This window comes from Ailuropoda melanoleuca, chromosome 16 (assembly GCF_002007445.2).
Source record: "Ailuropoda melanoleuca isolate Jingjing chromosome 16, ASM200744v2, whole genome shotgun sequence".
In the NCBI taxonomy this organism is placed as follows: domain Eukaryota; kingdom Metazoa; phylum Chordata; class Mammalia; order Carnivora; family Ursidae; genus Ailuropoda; species Ailuropoda melanoleuca.
In genome coordinates this window covers 73,462,586-73,477,796 of record NC_048233.1, presented here as the reverse complement: position 1 = coordinate 73,477,796, position 15,211 = coordinate 73,462,586, and positions in this window count along the sequence as shown.

Sequence of the window (15,211 nt, the reverse complement as noted above, 5' to 3'; positions counted from 1 at the left end):
TCCTCCATTCAAAATCCCCTGACTCCTTCCGAACAGACACAATCACGACACGTCTCAAGCCCCCGGAGCAAACAGCTGTGGGCAGGTGCTGCTCCCGACCTTCTGGCCCCACCTCTGATTCCAGCCAGGGCTCTGCCGCCCAGCTCCACGCAAACGTGTCTGCTTTTCACGTAGGTTTTGACGGGCTTCGCCGCCTTGCCTCGAGCCTGCCTGTGTCTCCCCACCACGGCCCCCCTTCCTGGCCCTTCCTGGGCTGCATGCTCCTGGTGGTTGCATGGAACAGAGCCCCTGCCCCATCCCAGCCCACACTCCTGCTCTCTGGATCACACCCGCCCTCTAAGTGCTCACACCTAAGTCTTGTCATAGACTCTGCTTTCTGGAGACCCCAGGCTCAGACAAGCCCTGTCACCGACTCAGGTCCAGCCGCGGACTGCCACTTCCTACAAGGACAGAGGTGACACACGGAGCAAGACAGACTGCCCTCCCCAGAGCCTTAATAACCAATTTACGGCAGTCCTGGGGAAGGTGGGACACCCTGATGAGGCCTCCCCTCCTCGCCTGAGGGGTGGGGTAACTGTGATAGGAAATCAGACCCAAAGGGGATAGAGTGCCACGCTTTCTGGGAACAGAGAGATCCCCTCCTGTGTCCCTTTCTTTCACTTGCTCTCTCTCATCCTGTATTAGATGGGCTCCTCTCCACTCCCACCCCCTGCAATCTCTAGATGCCCCGAATCTCTTAGTAATGACCTAAATTATAGTTACCACTTGCCGAACGTTAGCTGTGGCCAGGCTCTGGGACACCGTGGTTTCCGGAGCCAGACTCCCTGGGTTTGAGTCTTGGCCCTGCCACTTGTCTCTTGTGCAACTTCGGGCAAGTCATAACCGATCTGTGTCCTCATTATAACATGGGGACAATACCACCCTCGTAGAATTGTTAGGGAAGTAATGTTAACACATGAAGTGTTGAGGGCCAGGTGGGACATGCAGTTGGTGCAATATAAGTGTGGCTGTTATAATTACCAAGTGGTATTATCACCATAACCCTGTGGTCTAAGCATTGGCATCCAATTCTTCAGATGGAAACTGAGGGTTGAGAGCTTGACTTGCCCAGGGTCACACAGCTGGTTGGAGGTGGAGTTGGTCCTCGAACCCTGTCTGTTCCAGTCTAGAGCCTTTGGCACCAAGGGACTAGTTTTCTGGTACCCAGGGACTGAGTTACAGCTTTAAGCTTTCTTCCTTCTTAGGGCGCCAGGGTGGCTCAGTCCGTTAAACGTCTGCCTTCGGCTCAGGTCGTGATCCTGGGGTCCTGGGATCGAGTCCTGTGTTGGGCTCCCTGCTCAGTGGGGAGTGTGCTTCTTACTCTGCCTCTGCCCCCCTCCACTCCGCTCATGCTCTCTCTCGCTCTTTCTCTCTTTCTAACAAATAAATAAAATCTTAAAACAACAACAACAACAACTTTCTTCCATTTTGAGGGGAGAGCTGGGCCCTGGTTGAGTCCCCTGCCTGTGGATGGGCTTTGATTATGTGACAGAGAAAACCATCCAGGGGGAATGAAGGGCTTCTGGGGGCCCTTGGGAGACAGATCAGGCCCCCTTCCCCCAGACCTCACCCCCTTTGCCCTGAATCCACTTCCCCATTCTCCCCAGCATCAGCTGTGGCCGGGTGGTGACGTCCAGGCTCCTGGGATCAGGGAAGGGATTTGTACAAAGCCATGCTTCCAAAGCTGTATCCCAAGGAAAACTCATGTCCGCACAGGCCTACCGGGGCGGAACGAAGAATAGCCCCGTGGCTACGAATGCCTAGAAAATGTCGGGGTGCCCCAACATAGGTCCTTCCTCTCCCGGGACTTTCGAGAACCTTTAATACAACGATGTGGGCCGTACTCTGCAGAGCTATGTGGAGCATGCACGATTCTCAAACAGACTTCTGCAGGGAACCCTCTCTCCTGGGGACAATCGTTCAGACTTGCAGAACTCGCTTTGGGCGCAGTTGCTGTAGTGTTTGGCGTACTCTACCCTCTTCCAGACGGACAGCTTGCCTCAGCCAGATGGGGGCTTCCCTGAGCTGGCTGCTCCTGCCTGGGAAGTCTGTTGCCAGCTCTGGGGAGAAGGTGTGAGTCACCCATCTTCGGGCTTTGGGTGCCAGCTCTGGGGTGCAGGGACGGGCATGATCAGGGGAAGGGCCCGAGCAGCCTCTCGGGCCACAACCCTGCGGCCTAGAAAGTGAACGCCCCCTCTAAATGCTGACCCAATAGGGGCTCAGTTTCTGCCGTGATGCATCCGTTACTATGGCCACGAGGGGTCATTCAAACCAAAATTCTTGCATTCACAGCCCTGGCACACCAGTTGGTAACTAATTTGAGTACCCTCCTTGGTGTCAACTCTCCATACCCAGCAGGTGCTCTAGCATCAGACGACAGGAGCAGGTGAAGAACATCGGACCAATGGTGTGTTAGAGGAAACAGAGCACAGACCTGGGTCCCTGACCTTGCAACCCTTCCTCTGCCGTTTCCTAGCTGTGTACCCCGGGGAGGTTCTTCTCACTCCGAGTCCCAGGATTCTCCTTGGCGGCCTGGGTGTTCCGAGCATAATGGAGACCTGTGGCCAGCACAGGGCCTGGGCCCCAAGAATGTTGCTTGCTTCTTGCTTCCTTGTGGCGCCCAGGGCAAGATGCTGGCAGGGAGCAGGTGCCTGGAGAGACACTTCTCCTAAGTGTCCCTTGCCCAGCACAACCTCCTCATTAAGGGAGCTGTTCCACATCCCCATCTAATTACCCTCCAACTGCCTGCTCCCCGCTGGGCCCCGCCCGCTTGCTGCCTCCTGCTTGGCCAGGAGACTCAGTCTAATTGGAAGGCCCGCAGCCAGGCAGGACCCTGCTCCTGCTGGGGACAGCAGCGCGGCTGGGAAGCTGGCCCTGCCTGGCTCCTGCAGGCCGCCTCCAGTGGAGGGGTGCGGACCGCCAAGGCCAGCCTGGCTTGTCCTGGGTTACTCCCCCAGCGAGGGCAGGATGGGCAAGGGCATCAGGGCAGCTCGTGCTGTTGGCAGCTCTGTAGAGGCTTATTTTTCTGTAAAAGCAATCTTGAGCAGTGGCTGAGGGTACACACTTGGAGCCCAACAGACCTGGTTTGGGTCCTTGCTCTCTGCTTACCAGCCTGGGCCTTTAAAAGCCTCCTCTCGTCCTCCGTTTTCCCATCTGAAGAATGGAAATTCTATTGCGGGGAGGAAATGAGAAAGGGCCCCTAAAGGGTTTAGCCTAGAGCCCCGCCCACGGCAGGCCCTCCGTCAGTGGGGGCTACATAACGCTTATTGGGTGCCTAGTGTGTCCCCCACTTGATTCCGGCAAGGACCGGCCCTCCAGACTTTTCATTCACCGTCACTTCTGTGACCAACACTGGATCTTTATTTCCCACCCCCTCTTTCATGCACGCCTCTGCCGTAGGAGTGAGAGAGCTGCACACCCCATCGCCCAGACTCTTCTATAGCTAGGAAAGTACCTGACAATCTGGTCGGGGGAGCTAGGGCAAGCAGTAGTGGGAAGAGGACTGGCCTTTCAAGGAAAGCTTTGAATTCCTTGTAAAGAGCTCTAACTCCACTAGTTCATGGATCAGCTTCTACTCTCTGCCTTCTTTAAATGTAGGCGTGAGTTCCTGAGCTGCAGCAGCCATCTTGTGACCAGGAGACCTCAAACATAAGGATGAAAACCAATAAGCTGAGGACATCCAGGAAGACAGGTTGGAATTCTGGGTTCCTGGTGGCATTATTGAGGCCTGAACTACGACTTCAAACCCCTTAACCACCCACCTCCATTTGTTTAGGGGCTAAATTCAGGCCAGTGGTGCTCAAAGTGTGGTACCTGCTTGAACAGCATCCACAGGATTACAGAGGAACTTGTCAGAAAAGCACGTTTTTGCCCTTCCCCCCACCACCTGCATCTACTCAATCAAAAACTCGGAGCGATCTGGGTTTTTAACAAACTGAGTGATTCCGATGCACGCCGATCACTTAGGAACTGCTGGCCAAGTGCCTTGTTAATCCAGAACTCGTTTACTTGCATCTGAGTGCAAGTCTCCTTGATACCACCTCTCTGAGCTTCAGCTCAATGCTTTTCCTCTGCCTAGAATGCCTAATTTCGTCCTTCTCTGCCAGTCTTTTTTATTAAGTGAATTAATTTTAATCATAGAAACCCAGAATGGCAGAAAATTCCTCTGTTGCAATTTGGCAAGGTGCCTGATTATTTTATGGATTAGGTCCCGACCGTCTCAGAGGGCTGTATAAAAGCAAAAAGCTATAAAATTGCTCCATTAAAAAAAAATATCCAGTTCCAGCTGGAAAACCCAGACCTGGTCTTCCTCTTTTTCTACATTAGACCAGAAGGAGTGATCAGTGAGCTCCCATATCCTGACCTTCAGCGATCATGGTCCCTGAGGTCCCCATCCCGGTGGGGCCACCATCAGAGCCTGGAGCTCATCCGCTGTGGCCGCCAGTATGGGGGGGGCAGATATTTTGGTCAGACTCCACTGCATCACAAAACACACCAGATCCTGGTGGCTTAGACTGACGATTTCTTTTTCCCCTGATTCCATAACCGACGGGGCATTCCTTCTGCTGGCTGTGTCTGTGGTCCGCAGAAGGCCAGCCAGGGCCTGGGCCCAGCCGGGAGGGCTGTGACTCCAGTTCCTCCTCTCTCCACGTGGTCTTTCAGCCCAGACTTCTTCAAGGCCTGGTGGGCTCAGAGGTACAGTCCCAAGAGGGCCACGACAGAAGCTCAAAGGCCTGAGACTCCTACCCCTACACTTTTGGCAGATTCTGTTGGTGGGAGCAAGTCCCCAGGTCAGCTTGCACACAGGAGGGTGGTTTACCAGGTTCCACCCTGCTGGGAAAGAGTGCAGTCATGCAGAGGGGTGGGTACACTGGCTTGGGAGGAATTTGCAGCCTTTGAAGAATGCCCTCATCTGTCTTCCGGCCACAAATGTTTCACTTCCTTCCTCACCAGGTCATATGTAGCCTGATCTCAAGACCCTCAAGGTTTACTCCAGGGGCGGCATCAGGTGCCACGTCCGGAGTCTTGTGGTCTAGGTCAGGTCCAGATGTGGATGGTGCCCCTCTTCACCCCGGGCAACTGATCTACCCTCACACACTGGGTATGCAATGGCAAGACAAGACAGACTATTTCGTTTTGGAAAGGGAGGGACAGTAGACGCATGGCAATGGCTGGTCCGAAACTGTTCTGAAATCCAACCAGGTGCTTGTGATCAAGTTTCTCTGCTCTAGGGACGGAAGACATTCCTTGATTCGGGCCTGGATCTGCCCCTGGGGGTGGCCCTGAGTCCATCATTGCCTTCGGCTGTTGCCTCCAACCCTGGAACTCTGGGTTCTGCTGTCTGGGAGAGTCTCCTCTTCCAAAGAACTATTTGCATTGAACAGCTTTCTTGGCCTGCTTCCTGTTTGTAAAATTCACAGGGCTCTTTTCGTTTTGAACTATTTCAGTTCCTTTTAGTCCAAACTAGGCGTACTCTGGTGAATATGGTTCTCTCAAATGTTAGGGGTTTCTTATGAATCATACCTGGGGATACTCAATGCCCCAGAAGCCACTTCCTTCTTTCTGAGACAGAGCTCTGCCTTGGGTGTGCCATCGTTCAGCACTTGTAAAATTCTTAGAAACCCTTTCATATAGCTGGGAAGGCTACACAGCACTGCGTTAGACCATTTGGAGGTCTTTTTTTTTTTTAAAGATTTTATTTATTTATTTGACAGAGATAGAGACAGCCAGCGAGAGAGGGAACACAAGCAGGGGGAGTGGGAGAGGAAGAAGCAGGCTCACAGCGGAGGAGCCTGATGTGGGGCTCGATCCCATAACGCTGGGATCACGCCCTGAGCCGAAGGCAGATGCTTAACCGCTGTGCCACCCAGGCGCCCCAGACCATTTGGAGGTCTTAACAAAGGGTCTTACAAGGGCACCTGGGTGGCTCAGTCTTTTAAGCATCTGACTCTTGATTTTGGCTCAGGTTAAGATCTCTAAGTCGTGGGATCCAGCCCCATGTCGGGCTCTGTGCTCAGTGGGGAGCCTGCTTCAGAGTTTCTCCCTCTCCCTCTGCCCCTTTTCCTGTTCTCTCTCTCTCAAATAAATAAATACAACTTAAAAAAAAAAAAAGGGCCTTACAGTTACATCCCTGATTTAATTTTTACTCTGAGGCCATTTTGTACTCTGAGAATCCTTTGCCAGAAGAGGCCAGGGATAAGAAATGGTCTTATTGGGATGCTTGGGTGGCTCAGTTGGTTAAGCATCTGACTCTTGATTTCAGCTCAGGTCATGATCTCAGGATTGTGGGATCGAGCCCCACATCAGGCTCCATGCTCAGCAGGGAGTCTGCTTGGGATTGTCTCTCTCCCTCTCCCCCGCCCCCTGCTTGGGCTCTTTCTTTCTCTCTCTCTCTCTCAAATAAATAAATCAAAAAATAAAATAATAAAAGAATAAATAATAAAAAAATAAATTAAAAAACAAATGGCTTTATTTTTCAACTCAGTAATTCTGGTGGTTTCCTATTGCTTCTAAATTCTGCTTGCAAACTGAACAGAGCTCTCTTAAGCTCATTTCTCTATTCTTAACATCTTATTGCACATGGCAAAGGAAGTCCATTGGCTGTCTCCTCCCCATTCTTCTTGGAAAGCTCTTTAGCCAGACCCAGTAAGTTCATTTGGTACATTTTCTATCTTCTGAGTATCTGCAGGTAGCAGTCTTGCCAGTTGTTCTGCCACAAAGCAATATGTCCCTTTTCCCCGGGCTTCAAGAGCAATTTCCTCCCCATGGTTCCAGCTCCCACCGATCATTCCATCACTGTCCTTCCAGCCTCTGCCTGTTTCCGGGGTCCTAGCACCAGTGTGCACGAATTAGCTCTGGGTTATGGAAACAGCCCAGGCATCGGGACTGATTTCTATAACTGGGATCAATTTATCAGCATAAATGAACTTGGCCCCCAACTTAGTGGCTTTAAACAATGGTGGCTCAGTCACTTAAGCAGCTGCCTTCAGCTCGGGTCATGATCCCAGGGTCCTGGGATCGAGCCCCAGGTTGGGCTCCTTGCTCAGCGGGGAGCCTCCTTCTCCCCTGCCTGCCGCTCCCCCTGCTTGAGCTTGCTCTCTTCCTCTTTCTCTGTGTATCAAATAGATAAATAAAATCTTTAAAAAAATAAAAAAATTAAACAATGACCTAGGCTAGCTCCTGATTGTCTGAGGGGGTTCTCTGCCGCGTCTTCTGGGCTCATGCATGCAGCTGCCGTCCGCTACAAGATCAGCAGGGTTCGAAGGGCCTGGGTGCTCACTCATGCTGCTGGCAGTGGTGCTGACTGTGGGCTGGGGGCCACGGTCCTCTGCGTGGCCTCTAATACTCCAGCGGGCCAGCCCAGGCTTCTGGACACGGTAGGCTCTGGGCAGAGTCCCAGAAGGGCAAAAGGCAGAAGCCAAAAGCCTCTCGATGCCTGGGCTCCGAAACTCATACCACCTCACTCTGGCCAGATTCTGTGGTATGGAGGCCAGTCTAGATTCGAGGGGACGGGGAAACAGGCTCTCCCTCCAGCTGGGACTCAGCAAGATCAGATGGCAGAGGGGCGGACATACTGGGATGGGAAGAATTTGTGGCCATGAAACAAGCTACCGCAGAACTTCCTTGCCTCTCACGTTGCTTTGATGCCACAGATGGCTTCGTGTTTCCTCGGAGACCTTGTTATTGCAAGTCCATGCTTGGCTCCTGTTTTTCTGTTAGGGGTTGTTTAGTTGCAAGGAATAGAAATCACTCAAAATAGCTCAAGGGAGGCTGGGGTGGTACTGATATCATGGAAATGACATGGCGTCAGGCCTCACAAAACCTAGAGCAGGGAGGGAGAGAAAGGGGTCGTTCTCTCGTTTGCTTTCTCTCTCCATCCTCCCCATGGTGTTCCTTCTCTCTTTCTTCTCCACCTCTCCTCCTCCTTCTCCTTCTTCTCCTCCGTCTTCTTCTCCTTCTTCTTCTTCTGGTCTACTTACTTACTCTGCATCCTTGTGGCTTCATTCCTGCCCTATAATTTTGGTCCAAGGCATGCAGGCAAGAGTCTGCCGGTCTGCAGGGGAGGGGGCACAAAACAGAGCCTTGCTAACTTTGCTTTATGTGGTGTACATACTGGCTCCAGTTCCACGGGCCCTTACAGACCCGGAGCCCAGCACTCGTTAACCGGAGACTTCATGTCTCTTGGCTCCTATTTTTATGAAAGAAGAAATGGGTCTCTGGCCCCAAAGTGAGCGGGTTCCCCTGAATTAGCTCTGCATTCCTTGTTCCGTCCATTAGAGATGTCAATAAAGATATAATACAAACACAGCTTCCCAGAGGCAGCCCCATGGCTGAGCAGTGGCTGTGGAGCCCTCCGCGGACAGCAGGCTGCTGGCAATCCGTCACGGCTTGCCCTGGGGTCCTGGCACCCAAGGAGAACCCTCCAAGGTGTCTTCTGGAGACCAAAGGAAGGGGCCCTCAAGGAGACGCAGCTTTGCTGGTCAGCCCACTGACCCTCCCCATAAGGACCTGTTCCTCCAGGTCACCTCAGAAATGGCTGTTTTGCTCCCAGGAGGGCAAGCCATGACCTCTTCCTGTTGGAGGCGCTTTCCAGCCAACATGGCGTCCAGCCAACATGGACGAGCTTCTCCCCTTTGTGAACTGCAGGACCATCGGCTCATCTTTCCCACCTCCCTTGTCTCCGTCTGCAGGATGGGTGTGGGGTTCTCACCTCACGCACTGGGGGAGGGTCAAAGGCAGCAAATGCCTAATCTAGGTCACGGTCCTGGAAATACAAAGAAAGGAGAGCTGAATAGCTGTAATGATAATGATGATCGTTAGTCACATATACGAATAATAACTAAACTCCCTTGGCCTGTGTGTTCTGAGAGGTCGAATTCCCCCCAACTGCTTGTAGAAGAGTAGGACCCCTCAGCCCTGGGGACACGACGGGGTGTCAGGCTGTGGTGACACAGTCAAGGGACACCTTAATGCCTGGGGGGCTGGTGTGCGTGTGTGTGTGGACGGCACGCCCCTGAGGACCTACAGCTCCCACCATCCCAGCTCTTTAATCGGCCACGGACTGGGGCGTGGGGTTCTTGGAGCAGGTTATAGCAACGTGTGTGAAGCAGGGCTTCCCCGGCGCCGGGGCCCTTACTCTCGAGGTCAGCCGGGTCCCTGGGAGGCCCAGGGTAAGTCCGGGGATGCTGTAGCTGAATCCGGGGACAGAGAGCCCACTGATGGACCGTGCAGGCCTCTTTTCTCTTTTCCCAGCTTTCTGCTTTCCGGCTGCTTCCCCCTTGGAGCACCCCTGTTGGAACGCGGAGTCAGGACTGGCTCAGGTGAAATTCAAATTTGTGAATCCAGTTCCCAGGCAGCGGCGGAGACTGAAGATCGGGCGGCGGTGCATGTGCTCGGGCAGGAGGCTGAACTCCTTGCTCGCTGCTTTCGAGTCCGGGTAGCCAAGCTGACAGCGGTTGGCTATCCTGCCTCTGAGGCCTAAATGGAGATTGGCTTTCTGCCCTTTGTTCTGAGGCCTGGTGCAGTTCCAGAGCTTCTCCTAGACTTTTGCTAATTCCCTGTGGGGGACTGGGATGCTCTTCCTCCTGGGCCCCACTTCCTAGAAGGGCTGCCACTCACCCTGCCGTGAAATTCACTTGATTTGGAGAACGGTGGCAACAACGCACATTTACGAAATACTCGTAAATCCAGTATCTTCTGCTGAAAATTGTTTGGAAAACCCGGGGGGGGGGGCAGAGTGAGCCTCATCCCAGAGTGCCCAGCCCCACACCCTTCCCGGCTGCCTCTCTCTGCCGCTGACGGTGTCGTGCAGTGGTCGGCAGCGGGGGCTTGGATCCAGACTGCCTGGGTTCAAATCCCAGCTTTGCTGCCCCTTACTAGCTTCAGCCTGGTACGTGGCTAAACGTCACGGTGGTTCTGCTGCGGGAGCGTCTCAGGCCCTCACCTCGTGATGCATGAAGGTTTACTGGCATCTGGACATTGCAGGCGGCAGGAAGGGCATTGAGGGTAGGGGAGGTCTGTTCCTTCCCTGCAGGGATGCCCCCTAGAAGGTACACACATCACCTGTGCTCACAGCCCATGGCCCAGAGCCTGTTCTGCCATCACACCTGTCTCGAAGGGGGCTGGGTGATACGGCTGAATTCTTAGCAGCGGTGGGCCCAGGCGAACATTCTGTGACTACAGAAGCAGAGGCCACGCTCCTGGAGGGAGCCACGGATCTCTGCCCCACACGGAGATGAGGGGGCAAATAGGATCGATGGGAAGGCTGGGGAATCTGGCCCAGAACACTGGTAGGAGCCCACAGTGGCCGTGTGTCACAGTGGACACAGCCCCGGTCACGCCAAGGGACACATGGCCCCCTTCTAGGGGGCATCCCTGCAGGGAAGGAACAGACCTCCCCTCCCCTCATTGCCCTTCCCGCCACCTGCAATGTCCAGATGCCAGTAAACCTTCATGCATCACGAGCTGAGGGCCTAAGACGCTCCCGCAGCAGAACCACCGTGACGTTCAGCCACGTACCAGGAAGGAGAAAGTCCTGTCTTGTCTGAGCCACTGTTACTTCTGGTCTCCCCTTTCCAGAAGCCCCACCTGCCTTCTCTATAGTGAATATACCTTCCAGTAGGTTATCTGCTTGGCCTCAGCCAGCCCCAGAAGCTTCCCTTGTCTCTTCTCTTTTGTTCTTTTCCATCTGCTCTTTACTTTTAAACCCTGTTAGTGCTTTCTCCCTCTTTCTTTTCTTTCTGTTCTGTTTGGTAATCCGGCACCTTGCTTGCTGCAGGATGTGAAGCCCAAAGTAGGCACATTCCTCAGGTTGTTCGAGCAGATCAAGGTATCGACAAATATTCATTAGGGTTCTCCTCGTCTGGGCGCCTTCTCCCCGCTGCTGTCCCAGATGCCCTGGGGGCTGTGAAGTCTTCCTCCTCCCGGGACTGTGTCCTCCCTTGCTCTGAGCCTTTGGCCCCTGGTCAAGTTCTTACCTGCCTCCCCAGCACTTGTCAAAATATTTTTCCCCAAACAGTGTTACATTTCCTCCTCTGGGGAACTCTGGTGCCAGCTGGGAAGTTAATCTAAGTGTCTCAGCTCCGGTAGGTTTGTTCTGTTTTGTTTTGCCTGTGAGCCTAGCGTCCAACCCTTCCATCCCTTTGATCTCCAGCTGGAAAACAAAACCCGAGGAACCTGAATGCTCAGCCCACGGAGAGAGGCCTGCTGGGTCCAGGTCAGCCTCCCCTGAGCGGAGCTGCAGCATCAGAGGGCAAGACAGAGAATGTCAGCTATGGAAGGGCCCTGACAGGCCCGGTGGGGGAAGCGAGGCCAGGCCGTTGCCAGATGTCACGGGTAAGCCAGAGGCCACATCAGGAGTCCTGCTTCCAGGCCAGGAATTCTGCTGCAGGCCCAGAGATTCTCCTAGGTTGTCCCTGTACGTGGGTGTGTGAGACCTGGAAGAATCACTCATGGAGACTCACTGGCTCCCAGTGACCCCCAGCTTCATAGAGGAGCCTCCCCAAAGTCCGTGCCACGCGCCAGAGAGCCATCATGACTAAGAGGTCTGGGGACAATCAGGAGGAAGGGTTGCTTGTCTCAGAGGGAGCACAGGGAAGCTTCCTGGAAGAGGGGGGATTTTAGCTGGTTGTGGATGAATAGGGAGGTGAGGACATATGATTCAGGAGGAAGGAAGGCTTTCCGGGAACAGGTATGGTTCATACCACGAAGGTTTGTTGTGTGTTCATGAGTTGGGGTTGAAGGGCAGAGGTGGTCCTGCCTCTGGGAGCCTACAGTCCAGCAAGGGAGACAGTAAGTGAGCATAATCACCAAGCTAGTGTCTAATTACAGCCACGGCAGGTGCTGTGAAGAGCAGGCTCCGGAGCTGTGGGACGGTCTAGCAGGCTCTGACCCGGTTGGGATCCCCGAGGAGCTGTCACCCCGTCTGAGAACTCGGTGGGGGTGGGAGTAGGAATTGTTGCATCAGAGATGGGGTGAGATCTCAGGGAGACATCGCCAGCACAGGCACAGCATGCAGGAGGGCCCCAAGGCAAGGAGTGTGGGATGCCCAGAGCACAAGAGAAGGTGCTGGGGAGGCAGGAGGCGGCGGCCATGTGTTCTCTGCCAGTATATGAGGGCTAGAATGTCAGCTCAAATGTTTAGTCAAGAAAAAGGATGGCCAAGCCTGCCAGTTGCTCCTACTCCCAGTTCTCCTTCTCTTACCTGAACTCAGAACTTCAGTTTTTCTGCTGGGCATATAACCACTCAGAATAAACACTACATTTCCCAGCCTCCCTTCTAACTATAGCCATGTGACTAAGTTGCGAACATTGGAGTGTAAACAGAAATGGAGTGTGCAACTTTCAAGAAATGTCTTCAGATGGAGTGAAAGAGGCCTTCTTTCTAACGGCTGGAATTCAGACATGATGGTTGGAGCTCAAGCAGCCATCTTGAACCATGAAGTAAGCCCTGTATTAAGGGTAGTGAAAGCAACAAAGTAGAAAGAGCCTGGATCTTTGATGATCGTAGATCTATGCTTGTCTTGGATCTGCCTCTAGAGAAAAAATCAAAAACAAGCAAAGAACAGTTTTTCTTATGTAAACTACTTCACGGTGAGTAGGACCCACGTTGATAATATGGATTTATTGGAAGATGCGGGGGTGGCTCACGCAGTCGTAAGAAGAGCTCAGGACTGGGGAATCTTCGGGGAGAACACGTTATGGAATAATGGAACTCAAGGTAATTCTAGAGTGTTCTATAAGGGGGCAAACTAACTAAAGGGGGCAGGCCAGGAGCCAAGAAACAAGGGCCACAACAATTATTCACTCTAGAGAGAACCGAAAAGTCCAAGAAAGGAAATATAACCACAGTGCTCTTCTTGGTTCAGCAGTGAGTAAGATTTATTTGATCGCAACTATGGATTTAATTGAAAATGGAGATGAATTATATTGGCGGCAATGTCAAAAGGAGAAAAGGGGACCAGATGTGCCCCTAGTTCTCATAACACCTCTGGGTAATTAGAGAAACAGGACTCTTCCTCAAGAGGAAGGAAAATTGTCAAAAGAAGTATGCAAAGCCATAATGCTTACGATGTCAAGGAGGTCTCCAAGAGGTGGTGGGGGGGGATGGTCCTGGGGTGGGGTGTATGGGAGCAAATGTCCTTATCCACTGGAAGTCAAGGGGCTGAGTCTAATAGGGACAAATCAAGAGAGAAAACATGGTGCAAATATTTTGAAGCATGGAACTGAATACCCCCAAAAGCACCAAAATGCTCAAAGTAGTTGCTTCTGAGGGCTGGGATGAGAGATGGGGAGGAGGAAGCCAGAATTTGCATTTTTTTTTTAAAGAGCTATTTAATTTTTTAAAATTAGGAAAAACCTGACTTTGATGTGGTCTCTCCCTCTTTTAAACCTTCAAATTGGGGCACCTGGGTGGCTCAGTCAGTGAAGTGTCTGCCTTCATCTCAGATCATGATCCCAGAGTCCTGGGATCGAGTCCCACATCGGGCTCCTTGCTCAGTGGGGAGTCTGCTTCTCCCTCTCCATCTGCCCCTCCCTGACGCTTGTGCTCTCTCTCTTTCTCTTAAATAAATAAATAAAATCTTTAAGGAAAAATACACTCTCGAATCACGAGGAGAGTACTTTCTGCAGGTGACACACGGGCTTTGTCATCAGAGTGGCCGGCTGCGGTTGGTGTGCCACTGGATCCCACGCTCAGTAGTTGTTTCAGGAAAGGGAGTGACTGTCTGAGCCCCGGGGGCCTCTTCCATATAATGGGTATATGCGTATCTTCCGGACACGTGACTGTGGAGCGCTGATGCGGGTGAAGGACGGGCTTGTGTCGGACACACAGTCCTCTGGGTGGTATTTGCCATGGCTGCTGTCGCATTGGTTCTGGATCAGACACTCAGGAGCTTGCCTTAGTTCCCTCCGGCAGTGGTTCGGGAACTGCAGTGTGCATGAGTCCCTTAGAGGGCTTGTGGAAAGACTGCCCGGCCCCCTCCAGAGTTTCTGATTCAGTAGGTCTGGAGTGAGGCCGAGAACCTGCATTTCCAGCAAGGTCCCAGGAGATGATAAGGTGGCTACTGCTGGTCCAGGGACTACACTTTGAGAACCGGTTCTCTAGAGCCTAAGCTGCTTCTGATGGACCCAGAGTTGACCTTGGCAAGCAGACGTGGGAAAAGAGAATTGAAAGAGCTCCAGCAAACCTTCTTATGCGAGAATCCAGAGCCTGTGGGGGGGGGGGGTTGGAGGGGGGAGCAGGGACAGGGCCTTTGCAGGACTTACGGTGGAAGAGTGATGGGGGGAAGGCTTCACAAAAGAAGTAATACTTCAGCTGAGTCTTGAAGGAACAGGAGAAATGTGCCGGATTGATGGGACAAAGAGCATCCCCAGCGAGGCGATCGGCTGGTAGAAAGGCAGGAGCAGAGGAAAGAATACGGCACATTTGTGACACGGTGCCCATTTTTGCTGTCCCGTGACATCTTGAGAGGGTACAACGGAGCTAATGGGGCACTCGGCACGCTGTCGTTGGCATGCTTGGGGATCTCTCTGAAGGGCTGGAATGAGGAACGGCACACCTCGTAAGGTGAAAGAGGGTCCCAGGCGGGAGAGACAGCCAGAACCTTCCAACGGCTGCCTTCATACCCTCCGGAGAGGACGCCTTTGATGGTGCTCACAGATTTCAGTGATCTCACACACGGGGAGAACATTCCTGAGACTCATAGACAAGCCCTTTCATCTCAGGACCGCCCGCTCCAGGGACGTATTTTCACATCCTCATGGCAGACGTAGCTGGCCTCTCCAGGGTGTGCTCGTGGGGAGAAGCAGGGTGGACGATCTCAAATGAGGCCTGAACAGGAAAACCCGGGTTGCAAGCTCACCCGAGGACACAGCTTTCCTCTTTGGAGGCCTCCCCTTCCCTCCGGCCCTCCAGACCCTTCTCCTTCCGTCTCCATCATGCCCATTGCCGGGTGTTTCCTGCCCTGCTCTCAATCTCACCCCAGAGAACCCCGCCACTGGCTGACAGCAGCAATCGCCCATTCATGGCTGGTCAGCAGTGACGCACGCAGGGGGTTTCCAGGCGTCTGAAGGTGGCCACACTGAGCTCAGGGTCCCCAGGGGCTGCCGAGGCCCCATACCTCCCTGGGGGAACAGCAGGTTGGAGGCCCCCAAACGTTACTGCCTGCGTCCAT